The sequence below is a fragment of the Eschrichtius robustus genome, chromosome 10 (assembly GCF_028021215.1).
Source record: "Eschrichtius robustus isolate mEscRob2 chromosome 10, mEscRob2.pri, whole genome shotgun sequence".
Taxonomy (NCBI): domain Eukaryota; kingdom Metazoa; phylum Chordata; class Mammalia; order Artiodactyla; family Eschrichtiidae; genus Eschrichtius; species Eschrichtius robustus.
Genome location: NC_090833.1, coordinates 6,479,639 through 6,493,357, shown reverse-complemented (window position 1 = coordinate 6,493,357; position 13,719 = coordinate 6,479,639). Strand labels below are relative to the sequence as shown.

Below are 13,719 nucleotides of genomic sequence, written 5' to 3'. Positions count from 1 at the left end.
CCCCTGCCCGGTCCGGCCCCGCCCCGCCCCCGGCCCACACCGTTCATCTGACCACGCCCCTACCCCTGGCGTCGGCCTCTTCCGATTGGGCGGCCAAGGGGGAGGAGGCGGGGCGCGGCCGGCCGGGCCTCACGACCCTGCGCTGCGCCGAGCCGCGGAAGGCGCGCTTGGCTGACAGGCGGAGGCGGCGCGGTTGCTACGACAGGTGAGTTCCGGGCCGTAGCCAGTTGCTTCAGGGGGCCGGGTCTCTCGGAGTAGCGGCGAGCACAGTCCAGCTACGGGCCGGCGGGGGCCTGGCCCTGCCTGGTACGCAGAACGCCGCGGCCAGGTGAGCTGAGCCTGGGACCCCTCCCCCCGGCCGCCACCGCCCTGTCCCCTCCTCCGGCCAGCGCCCAGGGGATCCTCTCGGGCCCCAGCAGCCCACTTCGAGCCCCCAGGGGCTCGTTGCTTCTCCGGAACAAGGGCTGCTGTCTCTTTTATTTCTGTCTGGGCCTGACCCAGCGTTTAAAGCACACGTGTGGCGTCTCGGAGCGCTGACTTGTATTTCCCTGGGGTCTGGGCCCTGACGGGCACTTTTTTCTTTAGGGACAAAAGATGACCACTTCTTAGCGATGATGAATTAAAGTCCCAGCCCCGACTGCCCCGCTAATGATGGCTTCCAGCCACTTCTCCCCGAGGAGAGTCGCGTCTGGTGTTTTGAACCCACCCGGGAGGGTTTGAGGGTAGAGGTTGCTTGCTGGCCGCTTCCCGGGACCTTCGGGGACCTTGTTTTCGTCCTTTGTCACGAGGACTGTCTCTCCGGCCTCCGCCCCTTCTACCCGAGGATGCTGTGAGGATTAAGTTTATTTGAAAAAACAGGCATCAACAAACGCTTAGGATATACCTAAATGCATAAATAATGGCTTACGGGACGTCTAGAAAGCCCTTGTTAGTTTTTCCTTTCTCAGTATACTGTCTGTCCTTTCCTTTGCAAGAACTACCTCTTATTAAACACTTCTTATGTGGCAGGCACTGGACTCAGCATTATTTCATTGAACTCATCCAACAATCCTAGGAAGTAGATTCAGTTACTGTTTTTCACTTTGCAAATGAAGACACCAAGGCTCAGAGAGGCAGTATGTGCCTCAGGTAACACAGCTGGAAGGTGGAGCAGGAATCAGTTACAAGCCTACCTCTGCTGCACCTTGTACACATCAGAGTTCAGTAAATGTTTACTGCGGGTTCCCTGTTCCGGAAGGTCATTCTGAAGCAGGGCAGCATTTCTGGAATGCCTTACTTTTCTCTGGAACAGTCTCCTTGGAGGTGGTTGTTCTCTTCCTTGGACTAAGGCAAATAGTAGACTCAGGACTTGTTGGAACAGCCTTTTGGCTTTGATGAAAAGCCGTAGTTTAAAAGCCTCCAAGTCCTGCCCTCTGCAGCCTGGTTCAGCCAAACCCAGATGCACATGGAATCACTGGGCACCTTGTCCGTGGCGGCTGAAGGAGAGGCTCCTTGGGAATTGCTGCAGGAACCCAGGGAGTCGACGTCTGCAGCTCTCACGCTCTCAGAGTTGGCTCCAATTTTGCCCTCCCAGCAGCGCTCCCACCGGGGGTACTGGGCAGCACTACGGGGAGGGCTACAAGGTCAAGGACATTTCTGGATCCTCCTCATCTGACATCCCAGGGAGGACCATCTGGTACAGATGCACTGTCCCCGCTGGCCAAGACCAGAGTGCCCACTGATAACCTCCTGGGCTGTAGCAGATCTAATTGAGACTTGTTTAGCAAAAGTCATGCTGAAAAGTGGCAGCTGTGAATCTGGCAGCGTGTGGCTGGGCTGAGGGGCTGCAGATCCTCTGAGTTCTGCTGGGCCTTTTTGGGGATGGGATGAAACTGCTTCTCAGAGGGAGCCTGTGGGAAATCTGGGTTCTCTTCAGTTCAGAGATAGACCATGTCTTAGTCTGGTTTGAGAGCTTGGTTCCTAAAGGAAATGTCCAGGTTTGGCTTGGGTTTGGGTTAGTGTGCTGGCTCCTTTCTGGAGCCAGGTGAAATGTGGGCTTGTGTCAGGGAGCATTAATGTCCTTGGGATCCAGCAAAATGATTGCAGTTCACAGCCTGGCCATAGTAAGTATTCAGTGAATGTTTGTTAGACTGGTTTACTTATTCATCACCTATTTACTGAGCTTTCAGTATACGGAGCAGGCACTGTTTTAGGTGCTTGAAAAACATCAGGGAGCAAAAGAGACTAAAGACCCCTGAACTAGTGGACTTTATGTTCTGATAACATGATAAGTATGTAAAGTATGTTAGAAGGTGATGCCATGGAAATAGAAAAAAATAGAGCAAGGCAAGGGAATCAGGGGTGGGAGGGAGGATTGACTTGCTAATTTAAGTTGGTGTTCTGGTTTGCGGTTTGGTCAGTAACATGACAAAGCAGTGGACTGAATTATAGGCCCTGGGTTCAAGTCCCAGTTCTGCCAGCTTGCTGTGTGAGTCTGGCCAGGAACCTTCCCTTCTCTGAGCCAGTTTCCCCACCAGAGTCCCTGCTGTGCCGTTTACTGGCTGTGTGACCTTGGCATGAACCTCTCTGATCCTTTCCTGCTTGGTGGTTTTAGGGGTTCTAGTCTGAGTTTCTGCTTAGACCTACTCCAGGGTTTGCAGCTTCTCAGTGACCGTGGCCAGTCACTGCCTCCCGCCTGTTAAGCCCCAGGGACTGCCAGCGTGGGGCAGCCACAAACCCCATTAACAGACTCTTGTGGACCCCGGAACAAAGTGCAGTACCAGGTTTCGGGCCATGCAGAGATGTTATCCTAAACTTAAGGAATTTAAGTTGAGCAGAAATTGCTGTGTGAAGAATGACTCAGAAGAGGCACTCGTGAGGGAGGCCAGGGGAAGCTACTCTGGGGGTGTGGGGGTGTGGGTTCAAGGATGTGAAGGTCATCCGCACTCCAGTCTGGCCAGGGCTGTTTGGGAGCTGGTAGAGCCGACAGCTCAGAGCACTGACTTTGGGGCAGGCAGTCCTGGGTTTGAATCCTGGCTCCGCTGCTCAGTAGCTGTGTGGCCCCCTGCCAGTCACTTCGCCTCTCTGAGCCTCCGTCTTTCCTCCTTTAGTGATGGAGGTGGAGATGGATTTAGTTCTCAATGTTGCCCGACCTCCAGAGTGGTTGTGAGGATTTAGTGAGGTCTGGTAGTACCCGTTCCAGTACACAGGGCCGCTCCGGGCGGCGGCAGGCAGGGCTTGGCAGGGAAGGAGGTTTGAGGGTCCTGCTTTGAGAGTCGGAAAGATGGTGGACTCAGTGAATTAAGACTGGTTAAAGGAAGGGGTGTATCTGGGGTTTGGGGAAGATGGGGTTGCTTGGAAGTAGAATGGAGAGAAGGCACGAGGGAGGGAAGAGGTACGTGTTCTGTGGGGCGGAGGGCAGCACGGAGGGGTGTGGGCACAGGTGTGTGGGGTGTGGAGTGGCCAGTGTAGTGAGGATCAGGGCAGCTGGGGTCCTTGTGCTGGGGGCGGGCTTGGTAGCATCACCTTCCCGTCCTGAGGAACTGGGCTCTTAGGTGGCAGGAGGATGTAGCCGGAACCCCTAGGAAAGTGATGAGTAATGGGCACCTGAGGCCTGGTCGCAGCAGCTCTGCCAGGCCCAGATGTGCTGCCTCACTGCCTGCGCTCCTGCGCGGGGTTGAGGTGGGTTACTTTCCCCGTCACTCCGTGCAGGCCCCGGGGAGGGGGAACGTGCCTGCCCTTATTCAGGATGAAGCATCTTGGAAGTCTCATCCGGGGCCTGCAACGGGTGGGCTCAGTGCCAGACCTACCGGCCTGCCTCCTTTCTTCCTGCTTTCTCGTCCCCCGAGAGAGGAGGTGGGTCTGGTGGGTCAGGAGGGAGAGGTGCCCTGGGGTCGCTGGAGTGGAGGCGCAACCCCTCTGGCTGGCGTCTCGGGCGCTGGCTGTGGGGTGGTGATTCCCAACAGCACAGCGGAGCCGCGGCTCTCAAGAGGGCCCATTCCCGCATCCAGGCCTCTCAGCAGCGCAGGTATCTTTCCCTTTCAGTCTTTATTAAACACCTGCTGTGTGCACTCCATTTATTTGCACAGAGGGAAGGGTGGGAAGGGCTGTGAAGGCGGACCCCACCTGGCTCACTTCCCACTGCACCGCTTCCTTGCTCTGTGGTCTCAGGCAAATGGCTTCCCATCTTGGAGCCTCCATTCTTCGTCCATAAGATGAGAAACAGCGGTCCTTACCCAAGAGTGTGTAGTGAAGTGCCGGGCATCGTGCCTAGCTCAGAGCGGGCATCGTGCCTAGCTCGGAGCAGACACTCGAGCTTCTGCTGTTGAGTTAGGGTTACCTTTTCCAAAAGACCCCTCCCTGCTCCCACCTTAAGTGATTTAAAGGGACTCTTTCAAAAGTGTCTATTTTGAAAAACATCAAACTTATAGAAAAGTAAAAAGAATAATAAAATGAAATCCCATTTATACCCTTCACCTGTATTCACCGATTATTAATATGTTTGCCCCGTTTACTGTCTATATATTTATACACTCATTATCACCAGAATCGTTATTGCCGATCTATTTAAGAGTAAGTTGCAGATATAATCCTTTGCCCCTAAATATTTCAGGAGGAATTATCTAAGAACAAGGACACTGTAATACGTAACCAGAAAATGGTTTTCATCTTCAGAAACTTTAACATTGATATAATACTCTATCAGTTTCCCAGGGCTGCCGTAAAGTCCACAGACTGGGTGGCTTAAACAACAGAAATTTATTTTCTCACATTTCTGGAGGCTGGAGGTCCAAAATAAAGATGTCAGCAGATTTGGTTTCTTCTGAGGCCTCTCCTTGACTTGTAGACGGTGACCTTCTTGCTGTGTCCTCACATGGTCTTTTCTCTGGGTGCATCCTTGGTGCCTCTTTGTGTATCCAAATTTCCTCCTTTTATAAGGACACTAGTCAGGTTGGATTAAGGCCCACCCTAAAGACCTCATTGAACTTAATTACCTCTTTAAAGACCTTATCTCCCAATAAGATTACATTCTGAGGTACTGGAGGTTAGGACTTCAACATATGAATTGGTGGGGGGACACAATTGGGTCCATAACAAATACTGTTATCTAATATGCAGTCCACATTCAAATGTGTCAGTTGTTCCACTAATGTCCTTTTCCCTGTTGATCCAGGATCCAATTTTGTCAAGTCTTTTTAGTGCCTTTTCTCTGGAACAGTTTCTCAGCCTGTGTTGAGAAAGGGAATTGATGTGCCCAGAAGCAGAGGTGCTGGCTGCCTTGGGACAGGAACCCTATTTAAGGATTTGCTCCATTCCCTTGGGTCTCTTTTCAGGGCTTTACTTTGATGTCAAAAGCACCAGGAGGTGAGCTTGGATCTTTAAAAGCGTCACCGAGAGCCAGAACTGCGTTAGTCACCTGCTGTGTGTCATACTTGGTGGACATTATACATTTCTCGGCTGGGCTGGTTGGCCTGCACTGTCCTGGGCAATGGAGCCCTGAATGAAAAGCCGATGCAGGACATGTGACTTACGTTCCTACCAGTCTCAGTTTCCAGATCTATAAAACATGGCCAGTAACACAATTTATAGTACTAAGCATTTTTTGAACTTTGTTGCTGTGCAGATAAATACAAACTCTGAGCCGCCCTGCAAGTCCAAGTGATCAGAAGTCGTTAAATCCTTCCCATGCATTGTCCCACTTCATCCTCTCAGTTACCCTCGTTGCTGTCTTTGTCCCCGTTTTCCTGGATGAGGAAACTGAGGGTTGGGTGATTTAGCTAAAGATACACAGCTTGCAAGTGACAAGAGCAAGGAGCCAAACGCAGGGCTAGCTGTCTCCATAATCACCTTGTGTGATTACAGACAACTCCGGGGATGATGGGTGTGGAGAATCTGACGTGTAGTAAGAGCGCAGTGGAAGGTGGCTCCCGTTAGTAATTACAGCATCCCCTGTGGCTGCACACAGGTGCCCTGGTGTTGAAACAGGGAACTCTGTGCCCCATGAGGGCAGGGCCCGGGCCTGGCTTCTTTCCCATCACCCTAAGGAGGTCAGTGTTGGTTGGGGACCAAGATAAAACAAAATGAAAATTTTTAGACGGCTGGGATCAGTAAAGTATGATCCTTGCAGACTCATGCACTTCAGATGTTTCAGATCCTGTGTGGAATATTAAGCACCCAAAGTTTTTGGTACTACCACTTGACGTTTTCCTGTATGTAAACTGATTTTTTAAAACTTGAAGTATAGTTGATTTACAATGTCGTGTTAGTTTCAGGTGTATAGCACAGTGATTCAGTTATACATACATACATATGTAAGTGTACATAGGTATATATATGTGTGTATGTAGGTATATATAGGTGTGTTTATATATATATATATATATATATATATATATATGTATTCTTTTTCAGATTCTTTTCCTTTATAGGTTACTACAAAATATTGAGTATAGTTCCCTGTGCTATACAGTAGGTCCTTGTTGGTTATCTATTTTATATAGTAGGGTGTGTATGTTAATCCCAACCTCCTAATTTCCCCTTTGGTAACCATAAGTTTGTTTTCTATGTTTGTGGGTCTATTTGTATAAAATGATTTTTAACCATTAACTTTTTTTTTTAAATTATTATTTATTTATTTATTTATTTTTGGCTGTGTTGGGTCTTCGTTCCTGTGCGAGGGCTTTCTCTGGTTGTGGCAAGTGGGGGCCACTCTTCATCGCGGTGCGCGGGCCTCTCACTATCGTGGCCTCTCTTGTTGCGGAGCATAGGCTCCAGACGCTCAGGCTCAGTAGTTGTGGCTCACGGGCCTAGTTGCTCCGCGGCATGTGGGATCTTCCCAGACCAGGGCTCGAACCCGTGTCCCCTGCATCGGCAGGCAGATTCTCAACCACTGAGCCACCAGGGAAGCCCCTAACCATTAACTTTTTAACTAATGTTAGTAAACCTTAAACTTTCTATGTTGCTCATACACTGATGGGAGGCAGGTAAATTTATATAATCTTTCTGGAGGAAAATTTGTCAATATATATCTAGTGCCTTCAAAAGAAACATTTTGACCCAGTAATTTTTCCTGTGGTCAAAGATGTAGTCAAAGATTTATATTCTAAAATATTCCTCACTGCCATATATCTAAGGACAAAACACATACACACACACACACAAATATCTTAAGTGTCCAACAGTAGGAGAATGGTTAAGTAAGGTATTGTAGAGCTTAAATTGTATGTGGTGTAATGTTAGTCAGCCATTAGAAATGAAGTTGTTGAAAAGAAATCTAGTGACGTGGGAAACGTATATAATATAAACCAAAAAAATCTGTATACAAACTATATCTGTTATAGTCTGGTTTAGTTTTAAAATTTATATATTTATACATATGAATAAGACTTACCAAAGCAGTAACCAAATTTTTTTCTGTATAGAAGGATTACAGGTGATTTTTATTTCATTTTATGTTTGTCTGTGTTTTCCAGCTTCTATGGAGGTGAATATTAATTTCATTAAAACCAAACAAAAACGCCGTTTTCTCTTTGCAGGATAGGTAGGAGACGATGAAAATTTTTAATCCAGCGCAGAAGTTCATGAGGCAAAAACAAAGGTGTTAGAGCAAATCTTCTTCCGAATGAGTCACAAGGTGAAGCGTTGTACTTTCAAGCCATCCAGGTGGCGGCTGAGGCACTTCCTCTGCTGGGGCTTCCGAGACCCCTCAGGTGCTGCTGCCCCTCTCTGAAATGGCCCTCAAGTGTCCTGTTCACACTCTGTGGGCCTGGAGAGCTCCAAGGGATGAGGTTCTCCTCCCCCAGGGTGCTCTCAGGAGTCTGCAGAGAAGCACGGGCAGAAGCGAGAGGGGCAGCCCCACATACCGAAGAGGCCGGACACATGCGCCTCCTATTTTCGAAACTTTAAAAATTATACTTAAAAGTAACCTATTAGGGTCTGCGTTACAAAAGCAACACAAATTCGTTGCAGAAAATGCAGACGAGCAAAACAGGAGGAAAAAACATCACTTGACTCCATCCTCCCAGAGATGAGGAGAGCACCCTTTCTGTAGGTGCAAAAACAAAATTATTTTACCAAAGTGGAATTTTACTATAACAGCGTTTTATAGCTTTTTGACTTTTTTTTCCTTTTCCATTATGGTTTATTACAGGATATTGAATATCGTTTCTGTGCTATACAGTAGGACCTTATTTATCCATTCTAGGTATAGTAGTTTGCGTCTGTATAGCTTTTTTTTTAAAATAAATTTATTTGTTTATTTATTATTTATTTTTTGGCTGCATTGGGTCTTCATTGCTGCACACGGGCTTTCTCTAGTTGCGGTGAGCGGGGGCTACTCTTCGTTGTGGTGCGTGGGCTTCTCATTGCGGTGGCTTGTCTTGTTGCAGAGCACGGTCTCTAGGCGCACGGGCTTCAGTTGTTGTGGCACGAGGGCTTCAGTAGTTGTGGCTCGTGGGCTCTAGAACTGCAGGCTCAGTAGTTGTGGCACACAGGCTTAGTTGCTCCGCGGCACGTGGGATCATCCTGGACCAGGGCTCGAACCCGTGTCCCCTGTATTGGCAGGCGGATTCTTAACCACCGCGGCACTAGGGGAGCCCTGTATAGCTTTTTGACTTCCGATTCATTCAGCAAATATTTACTGAGAAGTTACTGTGTTCCAGGTGCTGTTTTAGGTATTTGGGATACAACAGTGCATAAAACAGATCCCTGCCCTTAGGGGACTCACATTCTTGAGGAAAGATAGGAATTAGACAAAAAAACAAACAAAAAAACCCGGCAGTCCAGTGGTTAGGACTCTGCGCTTCCACTGCAGGGGACCTGGGTTCGATCCCTGGTTGGGAACTAAGATCCTGCCTGCTGTACAGCGTAGCCAAAAAAAAAAAAAAAGATAAATGACCAAAATGATTATAGAGCATGCCAAGTACGGGCCAGGATGGACAGAGGGCCTTTCTCGAAAGAGAGTAGCGGGGTAGGGTGGGACTGCCTTCAGCAGGGTGGCCAGGGGACCTGGTCAGGGGACAGTGAAGCTGAGACCTGAAGGATGAGAGAGGGAGAGATACAGTGAGCAGCATGGCAGGGCACCAGTGGGGACCAGTGTCTTTCCTGGTCATTGAGTATTTTACTTCATTATACCCCGTCCCAGCTTTTTCAAAATTTTTTTAATGGTGTCATATGTATTCTTCTGCAACTTATTTAAAAGTTATTGTATTTTATTTTAATTTTAAAATGTCAGTAGAATACATATAACATAAAATGTACCATCTTAATCATTTTTTAGTGTACGGTTCGCTGGCGTATATTCACAATGTTATGCAACCATCACCACCATCCATCTCCAGAACTTTTCCATCTCCCCAAGCTGAAACTCTGCACCCACAAATCAACTCCCCATTCCCCCTACCCCTGACACTCATCATTCTACTGTCTGTCTCTATGGATTTGACTCCTCTAGGGACCTCATATAGGTAGAGTCGTACAGTATTTGTCCTTTTGTGTCCGGCTTATTTCATTTCGCATAACGTCATCTAAAACATTCCAAGACCATAGAAAGTTCTCTCTTGCCTCTTTGCAATGTAGCCTTACCTTCTGCCCCAGGCAACTACTGATCCAGTTTCTATCACTGCAGATTAGTTGCGTCTGTTTTGAAATTTCATAAAAGTAGAATCATATAATGTGTACTTTTTTGTTTCTTTGACTTCTTTTGCTCAGTTTAATGTTTCTGGAATTGATTCATGTTGCTGTGTATATCAGTAGGTCTTTCTAATGCCATGTATTATTCTATGATATGAAAATACCAATAGTTTGCTTCAGTCCCCTGTTTGTTGGACATTTAGGGTCTTTCCAATTTTTGGCTATTATGTATAAAGCTATTATGAGTGTCTGTGTACAAGTCTTTGTGTAGATGCATGATTTCATTTCTCCTAGGAAAATATCTAAGAGAGGAATTGCAGGATCCTATGATAAGTACAAGCTTAACTTTGTCGGAAACTGCTAAACTATTTTCCAAAGCTTTTTATACCACTTAACACTCCTATCAGAATATATGAGAATTCCTTTACAAATTCAGCAACAGCTGGTAACATAGGTTATTCGTTTTAGATATTCTTGGGTGTGTGAGATGTTATCTCATGGTTTTAACGTGCATGTCTCTGATGGCAGATGACGTTGAGCGTGCTTTCATGGGTTCGTTGGCCGTTCTTACTTGGTGAAGTATGTGTTCAATCATTTGTCCGTTTAACAAAATTGGACCATTTATCCTTTTGGGAGTTGTAAGAGTTCTTTATATATTTTGGATATTTGTCAGATACAGGTTTCGTGAACATTTTCTCCCAGCCTGTAGCTTGCCTTTTCATTTTCTTAACAGCATCTTTTGAAAAGAAAAAGTTTTAATTTTGAAAAAGTCCAGTTCATCCATGTTTCCTTTTATGACTAATGCCTTTTGTGTCCTGAGACCTTCGCCAGCTTCAAAGTCGCCAAGATTTTCTCCTGTTTTTTCCTCTAGAAGTTTCGGAGTTTTAATTTGTTTGTTTAAAGTCTGTGATCCGGAGACTTGGCGGGCTGCTCCGTGCCCAGGCTGGTCCTGGAGGGGCTGTTGGTCGACGGGAGGGTCAGGGTGAGGTCCGGGGCTGCGGTGGAGGGGAGGTCAGCCGCAGCACCGTGGTGGCTCAGCAGACGGACCTTGAGGGCTCCGTGGGGTTTGCAGATCTCCCACATCAAGTATACAGCAATCAGTGAAGAGAGCGGTTGAATTCACACTTAGGGTTCTACATTAACCAACTCATTATTCCTCACGGATTTGTATTCTCCAGAGCATCCAGGTCCTTCCATAGAATAAAAAAGACCGTATAGGTGGAACAATCCAAAGTTTTCTTCATAGAAGGTGGTGTTCAGTTGCTGCTCACAACAGTTGATGCCCTGGGGTTTGGAGATGCAGTCGGTCATAGTAACTGCTGACAGCCTGTTACTGACTGCATTGATAGTACATGCGAGGACCACCTAAGTGCAGAATCTCGAGTGAACAGACGTTAGATGCTGGACAACAAGATGCAGTGTTGTTTACACTTCGTTGCTCCTTCAAGTCATGGACTTCAACGATTGGATATCGAGTTTCTGAAGTGTTTGCATGAAAAAGTGAGTATTATCCCACTTATTGCCAAAGCTCGCACCAGAGAAGTGCCAGCAGTTTAGAAAACAGATGGTGAAAGAAACCCAAGACTATAAAATTAAAATACGTGAATTTCCAGAAACAGATGATGATGAAGAAGAAAAACTTGTTAAAAACATGGAGGACCGTTTACCTCTTGCTGTGGAAGGTGGCAATACTGTCATCAAGGTTAATGGCAAAAGGGTCAGAGGAAGGCGGTATCCTTGGGGTATTGCTGAAGTTAAAAGTGGTGAACATTGGGATTTGACAATTCTAAGAAATATGTTGCTAAGAACACACATGCAGGACTTGAAAAATGTGATTGGTAACGTGCGCTATGAGAACTACAGAAGCAGAAAACCTGCAGCTGTGACTTACAATGGAGTTGATAACAACAAGAACAAAAGACAGCTTCCTAAGAGCCCCCTGGCACAAATGGAAGAAGAAAGAAGGGAGCGTGTAGCTAAGATGAAGTTGGAGATGGAGCAGGTGTTGGAGATGAAGGCCAAAGAAAAAGTTCAAAAGCTGAAGGACTCTGAAGCTGAGCTCCAGCCGGCACCATGAGCAAATGAAAAAGAATTTGGAAGCACTGCACAAAGAATTAGAGGAAAAATGTCATAAATTTGAAGATGAGAAAGCAAACTGGAAAGCTCAACAGTGTACTTTCGAACAACCGAACTCTGAGAACCATGGAAAAGAATGAGAAGAAAGGGAAGATCTTTTAAACCCTCTACTGATCACCAATTACATTAAAGTCTGTGATTCATTTCTATATGTTCGTTTGTATACGATATGTAGGGTAGGGGTTAAAGTTCATTTTTTTTTACCATATGGATATCATTGTTCCAGTACCATTTGTTGAAAAGACCATCTTTTGCCCATTGAATTATATCAGTACCTTGGGATTTCCCTGGTGGTCCAGTGGGTAAGACTCCACGCTCCCAATGCAGGGGGAGCAGGTTCTATCCCTGGTCAGGGAACTACATCCTGCATGCCACAACTAAGAGTCCGCATGCCGCGGCTAGGAAGTCCACACGCCACAGCTAAGAGTCCGCATGCCGTGGTTAGGAAGTCTGCGTGCCACAACTAAGACTTGGCACAGCCAAAATTAAAAAAAAAATAATAATAATAATAATGAATTAGTACCTTTGTTGGAAATCAATTGACAACAAATGTGTGGGTCTAGACTCTCTACTCTGTTTCCTTGAGCTGTATGTCTGTGTTTGAGCCCATGCCACACTGACTTGATTACTGTAGCTTTATAGAAAGTCTTAAGTGGTATAAGTCTTCCAACTTTGTTCTTTTCAAAAATTGTTTTGGCTATTCTAGGTCTTTTGCTTTTCCCTATAAATTTTATTTTATTATTTTTTAATGAAAAAAATTTATTTATTTATTTATTTAGACTGTGTTAGGTCTTCAGTGCTGTGCACGGGCTTTCTCTAGTTGCGGCGAGCAGGGGCTACTCTTCATTGCCGCACGTGGGCTTCTCATTGCAGTGGCTTCTCTTGTGGAGCACAGGCTCTAGGCGTGTGGGCTTCAGTAGTTGCGGCACGCGGACCCTAGGGTGCGGGGGCTTCAGAAGTGGTGACACACGGGCTCTAGGGCACACAGGCTTCAGTAGTTGTGGTGCACAGGCTCAGTAGCTGTGGCTTGCGGGCTCTAGAGCGCAGGCTCAGTAGTTGTGGCACTACTACTACGGGCTTAGTTGCTTCGTGGCATGTGGGATCTTCCTGGACCAGGGATTGAACCCATGTCCCCCGCATTGGCAGGAGGATTCTTAACCACTGCACCACCAGGGAAGTCCCCTTATAAATTTTAGAATCAGGGCTTCCCCGGTGGCGCAGTGGTTGGGAATCTGCCTGCCAATGCAGGGGACACGGGTTCGAGCCCTGGTCTGGGAGGATCCTGCATGCCGCGGAGCAACTGGGCCCGTGGGCCACAACTACTGAGCCTGCGCGTCTGGAGCCTGTGCTCCACAACAAGAGAGGCCGTGACGGTGAGAGGCCTGCGCACCGCGATGAAGAGTGGCCCCCGCTTGCCGCAGCTGGAGAAGGCCCTCGCACAGAGGCGAGGACCCAACACAGCCAAAAATAAATATAAAAATAAATGAAAAAAAAAATTTTAGAATCAGCTCAGCAATTTCTACAAACAAGCCTGCTGGGATTTTGATTGAGATTACATTGAATCTGTAGATCAATTTGGGGAGAACGGACATCTTAACAATATTAAGTGTGCTAGTCCGTGAACATGGTATATCTCTCCATTTATTTAGATCTAATTTAGTTTCATGGATAGGAAGATTCAACATTCATCATCATTTTCAATGGCAACGTAGTACAACAGTGTACGGTTGTGTTATTATTTATCCAATTGCCTCTTGTTGTTCACTTAGATTATGTCCAGTTTCCCCCCATTATAAACAGTGCTACAGTGGATGTCTTTGTTATTCTGTCTTTGCACACACCCTTGATGACTTACTGAGAGAAAATCTGGAGCCAAGTCAACCCTCTTGACTGTTCTTTGCTCTCTGCCTTACTTAAACTGGTGGGCATTTGTGTGCGGTGGAATGTGGAATGCCAGTGATGGGGCTTGGTTTT

General features: G+C 46.8%; 1 protein-coding gene and 1 pseudogene across 4 annotated transcripts in view; both read left to right on the top strand.

Moving 5' to 3' along the window:
- Nucleotides 1–121: 121 nt before the first annotated feature.
- USP20 (ubiquitin specific peptidase 20) overlaps nucleotides 122–13,719 on the top strand; it is a 48,534-nt gene continuing 34,936 nt past the window's right edge. For all 4 annotated transcript variants that reach the window (XM_068552057.1, XM_068552058.1, XM_068552061.1 and 1 more), the window contains exon 1: nucleotides 122–205. The gene's annotated coding sequence lies outside the window, so the exon portion shown is untranslated. The remainder of the gene's footprint in view (nucleotides 206–13,719) is intronic.
- Nucleotides 8,912–11,847, top strand: LOC137770890 (septin-7 pseudogene; annotated as a pseudogene).